Source organism: Chanos chanos, chromosome 13, assembly GCF_902362185.1.
Source record: "Chanos chanos chromosome 13, fChaCha1.1, whole genome shotgun sequence".
NCBI lineage: Eukaryota > Metazoa > Chordata > Actinopteri > Gonorynchiformes > Chanidae > Chanos > Chanos chanos.
In genome coordinates, this window is record NC_044507.1 from 4,460,001 (window position 1) to 4,465,995 (window position 5,995).

The window sequence follows — 5,995 nt, forward strand, 5'->3', positions numbered from 1 at the left end:
TTGGCTGCATTGTACGAGCACAGTACCATTTTCAGTGCTATATCCAAAAGGGGGAAAACTGTTTCAGGATCATGTGCACACAGGTTCATGTGTACTATGTACTCATACCGGTAATAGGTCTCGTTGATATGTCCTGAAGTGACATAGCCTAGCTTAATTAAGAACAATTATTTGGCCCACGTTCATTCTCTCGCTCTCGCTCTCTCCGAAAACAGAGTTAAATTGTGAGACTGTGTGGTTGTTGAACAGCATTCTCGAATATAGGTCAGTGTTAAATGTGTGCCTGTACACGTCAAATCAACAAGTCTTAAATTATGTGGCGGTGTTTCACTCTGCGATTTCACAGGAGCTCTTAACCGCAAGAAATCCAGTCGCCAATACTTTTGCCCCATGTTTACGTTATGAACGCCACGGCCTGTTACCTTTCATTGTTTTGGCAACTCACATATAAGACCAAAACCAACATTAACTTTAAAACTGTTTACATTTTTTTCCAAGTGATTACAGGATCATTGTTGTCATTAACATTATAGACGTAAATCACATGTCTCTCATAGCGACGCACCGTTACTGTTTTTAATGGTTACGCACAGAGACACTCCACTCCCATAATACCGCTGTTGCTAAACTGGTTTGATCCACATGCGCACAGAAACACCCTTAAACACCAGGTTTTGAAAAGCAGCTAACCGAATGTCTTTCTTTATGGAGTGTGACACGCAAAGAGCACTCGCAGATTGAGAGGAAAAAAGACATACAAACCAAATTAATACAAACCAGTGTTAGTCATGCCTTCTGAACTGTAATTTCTTCATAACTATACAAGTATTCGGGTAGCTATAAATTAGGCTATGTGTTTGTAGTTGCTGATATTCAGTATGATCAGATTCAAATACATGTAATTCACATCAGCAGCACGTATATGGTAGTGTTTCACACACCGGTATCGTTACTATGGTGATGTAGTGGTAGTGGTTTAATTAGTGGACAGTTCTGAGTTCAAACCAAAAGAATTATATTATTATTCATGCCAGAGATCTCTGAACCTCTGAGTAAGATGTGTGAACACGAGGGTTGGTTCAACCATGCATTTTCAAACATTAAAAAAAACTGTTTTAAGTTACTTTGGAATAAGACTGTCAGGACAGTGAACAGAGGTAAAGTATACTGCACGTATGAAGTAAACGATTCACAATACCCTACGGCCCAAATCAAACTTCGCATGTGTAAACCCACAAAGCTCGTTCTCATAACTCGGGCCCTGAAGGAATTTACAGAGAGAGAGAGAGAGAGAGAGAGAGAGAGAGATTGCAGTAGTACTCAACCTAGGGCTACTGTTGAGAACAAAGTTGTACAGTGACTGTAACATAGTTTGGGTCCCGTTACTATGGTGACAATAAGCCACTCTCACTTAAAATGCGACTGCTCTGTTCTGCTATCTGCCATGCGAGTACTACAGAATATCACGGAGGGGGATCAAATACCACAAGCGCTTGTCTACCGTTTCCAAACTTCCAAAGTCCTTAAACAGAAATCAGGAGCAATCATATCACCGGATGTCTCATGGCAGCGTCTCTCAAATGAAAATATCCTGAGAAAACTCCACCCTCTCACCATCAATTAGTTAGGGCAGTCGCTTAAATGGAAAGCTACGTTGCATGTGGTTGCAGTGCCTTGGAAGAACGTGAATTCTACCGACGTGTTAGTTTATGACGCACTCGTTCGTTTATCGTGTGTGCTCTCGTCGGCTCGCCTTCGTTTGAATGTTTTTTTGTTGTTGTTGTGGTTTTTAGAGAGTTGGTTTTTGAGAGTAGCCTACATATTTACAGTATATAGGACAGTCAGTAGGGATTTTTTGACGGTCCGTCGGCCCACCGATGCGGTGGCCCACGGGATTGGTCCTGGTATGCCTGATGGCCAGTACACCACTGATCTCAGGAAGCTGTGGCACCATGATACTGAATGTATTAAAATCAAGTGATGTTTGGGACGAAAAACAGCATTATATGTTGTTTAAATACATAAATTATACTTAAACAAATTTCAATTCAATTCAGTTTTATTTGTATAGCACTTTTCACAATGGACTTGATCACATAGTAGCTTTAAAGGATACCGAACCTGATAGTCCCGGCGAGCCAACCCAGGGTGGCAAGGAAAAACGAACTTGGACTGAGATATGAAGAAACCTCGGGTGGAACCAAGACTCAGCAGGGGAACCCATCCTCTTCTGGCAGGGATGTGTAAATAAACTGATAGATTGTTACATAAAAAGCAACAGAAAACATGTAACAAGTAACACTTGTGAGGTCAGCCCGTTATTGTGGCCTGCCATCCTTGACCAGTTTTACAGATAGTAAATGTTACGTAACCCACTTTACCCCTGACTTGAATCGGAAATGTATTCAGAGTATAGGAATGAGCTCAGTAATTAGTGATATACACATATGCATTCCCTTTCTCACATACACACACATTTTCTCTCTCTCTCTCTCTCTCTCTCTCTCTCTCTCTCTCTCTCTCACACATACACACACACACACACATTCTCTCTCTCTCTCACATACACACACACACACACGCATTCTCTCTCTCTCTCTCTCTCTCTCTGTCTCTCTCTCTTTCTCACACATGAATAAAAGCATGAAAGAAAAAACAATCAAAACATCACAAAATATCAACACTAGCCTATATTAAAAACTACAATTACCTGCGGTCTGATGCATACTGTGTGCTAGAGGACATATTTGATTTTTGACATAATTGACTGAGAAAGTGTTTTGCTGAAGTTCATTAACAGTGAAAGAAGAAAGCGATTCTCCAGGACTGTCTTTACAGGCAAAAACGACACACATCTTTCATGTTTGTCATGATAAACAGTATTACACACTTTTTGGTGTAATTTTCTGGTGACATTTGATGTTATGTGTAAAGTTTAGGGAGTATTTTTCTCTTGGTGTGGGTACATGCAACCACCCTCGCCGGAAGGCTTATGAAGGGAGTGGTGCAGTCTCTCTCTCTCTCTCTCTTTTACAGACACACACACACACACACACACACACACACACACACACACACACACAGGCGTATATGGATGCAGGTGTGTAGCTATTAGTCATAATGTCTGTGCTGAGAAGAGCAATCACTAAAAAAAAAAGAAAGAGAGAGAGAGAGAGAAAGAAAAAATGATTGAGAAAAACAGAAGTAAATAAAATCTTGTTCTTCATCCTACTGAAAACTTGCAGAGATTTAATAGGACACATCAGAGCTGTTTTTTGCTCTGTCTTTCCTTTTCACCTTGATTTCTATGAAAGGAATATTCTATATATATATATATATATATATATATACTGTATTTTGAATGTCTCATTGACATTCACAAGTGGAAGGTTTGTTGTTTTTTTTTAAGACAAAAATGGGTGTAGTCGGGCGGCATGGTGGTGCAGCGGGTCGCGCTGTCACCTCACAGCGAGAAGAGGCTGGGTTGGACTGCCAGCCGGGAACTTGCAGAGATTTAATGAGACACATCAGAGCTGGCCCGTGTCCTCTCTGTGTCGAGTTTGCAACATTCCGTGTCACACGTTCCTGTGACAAGGTCCCACCTAAATTCACCAGAATCGGTTTGGGATTGGCAGTTTGAGATTGAGAAAATGAAGGCCTAGCCCAGATGACACACATGCATATTCGGGTAACTGAACATAAGAAGGTGTGGAGTGCAAGCTTTCTAACAAATACACACACAAAAAGTCACTGGAACTCTAAATGTGAGTAAATCAATTCATAAGAAGTTAGGCAGATCAGGACTTGATAAAAAAAAATCTTTTTTCGCTACTATCTGAGTCCCAAATGGTGGTAGATGATAAAAGGTGATCATGTCGTATTTGATTTACAAAAAAATTGTTCTCTGACATCCCAACATGCGATTTTGGATTGACTGAGAGTTAGCTGAAGGCTTGTATCAGTACTCAGACAGCATCTGAATTGGGAAATCGTAAAAAAAAAAAGTGCATCCATCTATCACCAACCCCAGACTCCTGCCAGGTGAAACTCCTGGTGTGAGTCAAGTTCATAGGAGTTCACACGCTCTTTTATAATCATTCATCAAAGAAAGTCTAAAACAAGCTTTTTTCGCCATTAATACTGTTTTTGTTCTATAGTTATTTTGGAAGTGTGCCAGTAGGTCCCTACCCAGTTTCTGTCGTTTCTACGATCGCACGACTGGAAGCTTCTTTGCGAGGACTTAACTGTCAGAGGTTTAACATGTGAATCCAAAATAACACGGGAATTACATGGCAGATTCACGTGAAGATGGTTTCATTTACCATCGTTGGTGTTAGTCTACCTAAACTCACTGTCATACAAATAAACCTGATTGTTATGTCAGCCAGGCCATTACAGCCTGATTTGCGAGCGTTGATGTTCCAGCGTGAAAGGGCAAAGTTTGTTTCGCAGTTGTTTTTCATCACCATATTAATTCCTGTTCACTCTGTTGACTGTAATTTATCGGAATACCAAAAGGTATTGATATAGATCCAAAACGATGTTGTTGACTTGAAAACGGATAGATCTGTGTTGTATTGAGTGTCAGCGTGTGATCTAGTGTCTCTGAGCAGCTCCTGTGAGGCCCAACAGCAAATGAGAAAAACGCTTTAAAAGCGTGAATAGCTATTATCTTCAGAATGCACAGAGTTATTCTCGTTATCATCTATTATTCAACAGTCTGCCACGCAGTAGACTGTTTGACTTCACGTCTACTGGTTCAGCGTAGCCCAGTCAGGTGCATTTAAAAGAAATGGTGTCTTCTCCGACACTCGGACCAAATAAATAAATAAAAATAAAAATAAAAAATGAAAATCTCTGACAAAAACGCATGAATGTCAAACAGTGTGTATTACGTGTTTGAGTAATTCTCACAAACCCTAACCCATAAAATCATGTTTTATCTGGCTTAACTTGGCATGAGTTTTACAGTCGTAAACAGTTTCGGACTGTTTATAATTGTGTAATCAACAGTTATGTAAACAGTTATGAGCCCACACCCAGTGTATGGACAGCAGCAGTATGCAGTAATGCCAGCTGTGTGGCACAGGGGCATGTTGCGTTTTGTGTATCAGCGCCGTGTCAAACTTCAGGTGATAAAGTGTTTTTTGACAAAAGCACAACTCATTTCACGCGTAAACATTTCATGCGGAACGTAAAAAAAAAGGGGGAACGCTGCATTCGGCTCTGAGGCATACACAGCCAAGTACAGCTCCCTGTTGGCCAATCCCTGCCACTCCTAGGGCGCTTCATCAGGGCCTGTTCTGTTCCCCTCAGTCAGGTGTGGTGCAACTTTACAGGAAAGAAAAAAGTTTTTTGTGTGGTTGTTAAATGTCCTGAGACTGATTTCAGACTGAATTTGGATTTAAACTACACACAGCAGTTGCTCACTGCTACATTTTTTCTTCATCCTGTTTTGAAGGATATGTGCTAGTTTTCTGATACACATACTAAACAGCAAATTCAACGGTTTTGTTTAATCGCAAAATTGTGCACGCACGCGTGCACACGCCCGGATCACCGCACAGGCTTCATATGGCTTAAGCCTAGGGGCCCCCACGCCCCCGCGCCTCGGAGGGGGCCCCCGATTGGTCAAAAGAAAAAAATATATATCATATTCATTAGCTCAAAATCACGCCCCCGCCGCACAGGGGGCCCCCAATTGGTCAAAAGAAACAAAAACGTATTATTCATTGACGCAAAATGAATATTTAAATAACCGGACACTGATTGGTTATGGGGAATCCGCCTTTCATATATAAACGTTAGGCGTCACGTACTGTGTCAGTCTGTAGTTGAACAGCGACAGTACTTATGAGCGAAAGAAAATACGAAAGCGGTGCCCAGCGGCAAAAAGCCCAACGAGGCCAAGCTCTCTTGAGCAATATGCCGAAACTGACCGGATTTTTTAAACCGAGTGAATGCCAGTCGGCAAGTGAGCATGGCTCCAGTGCAT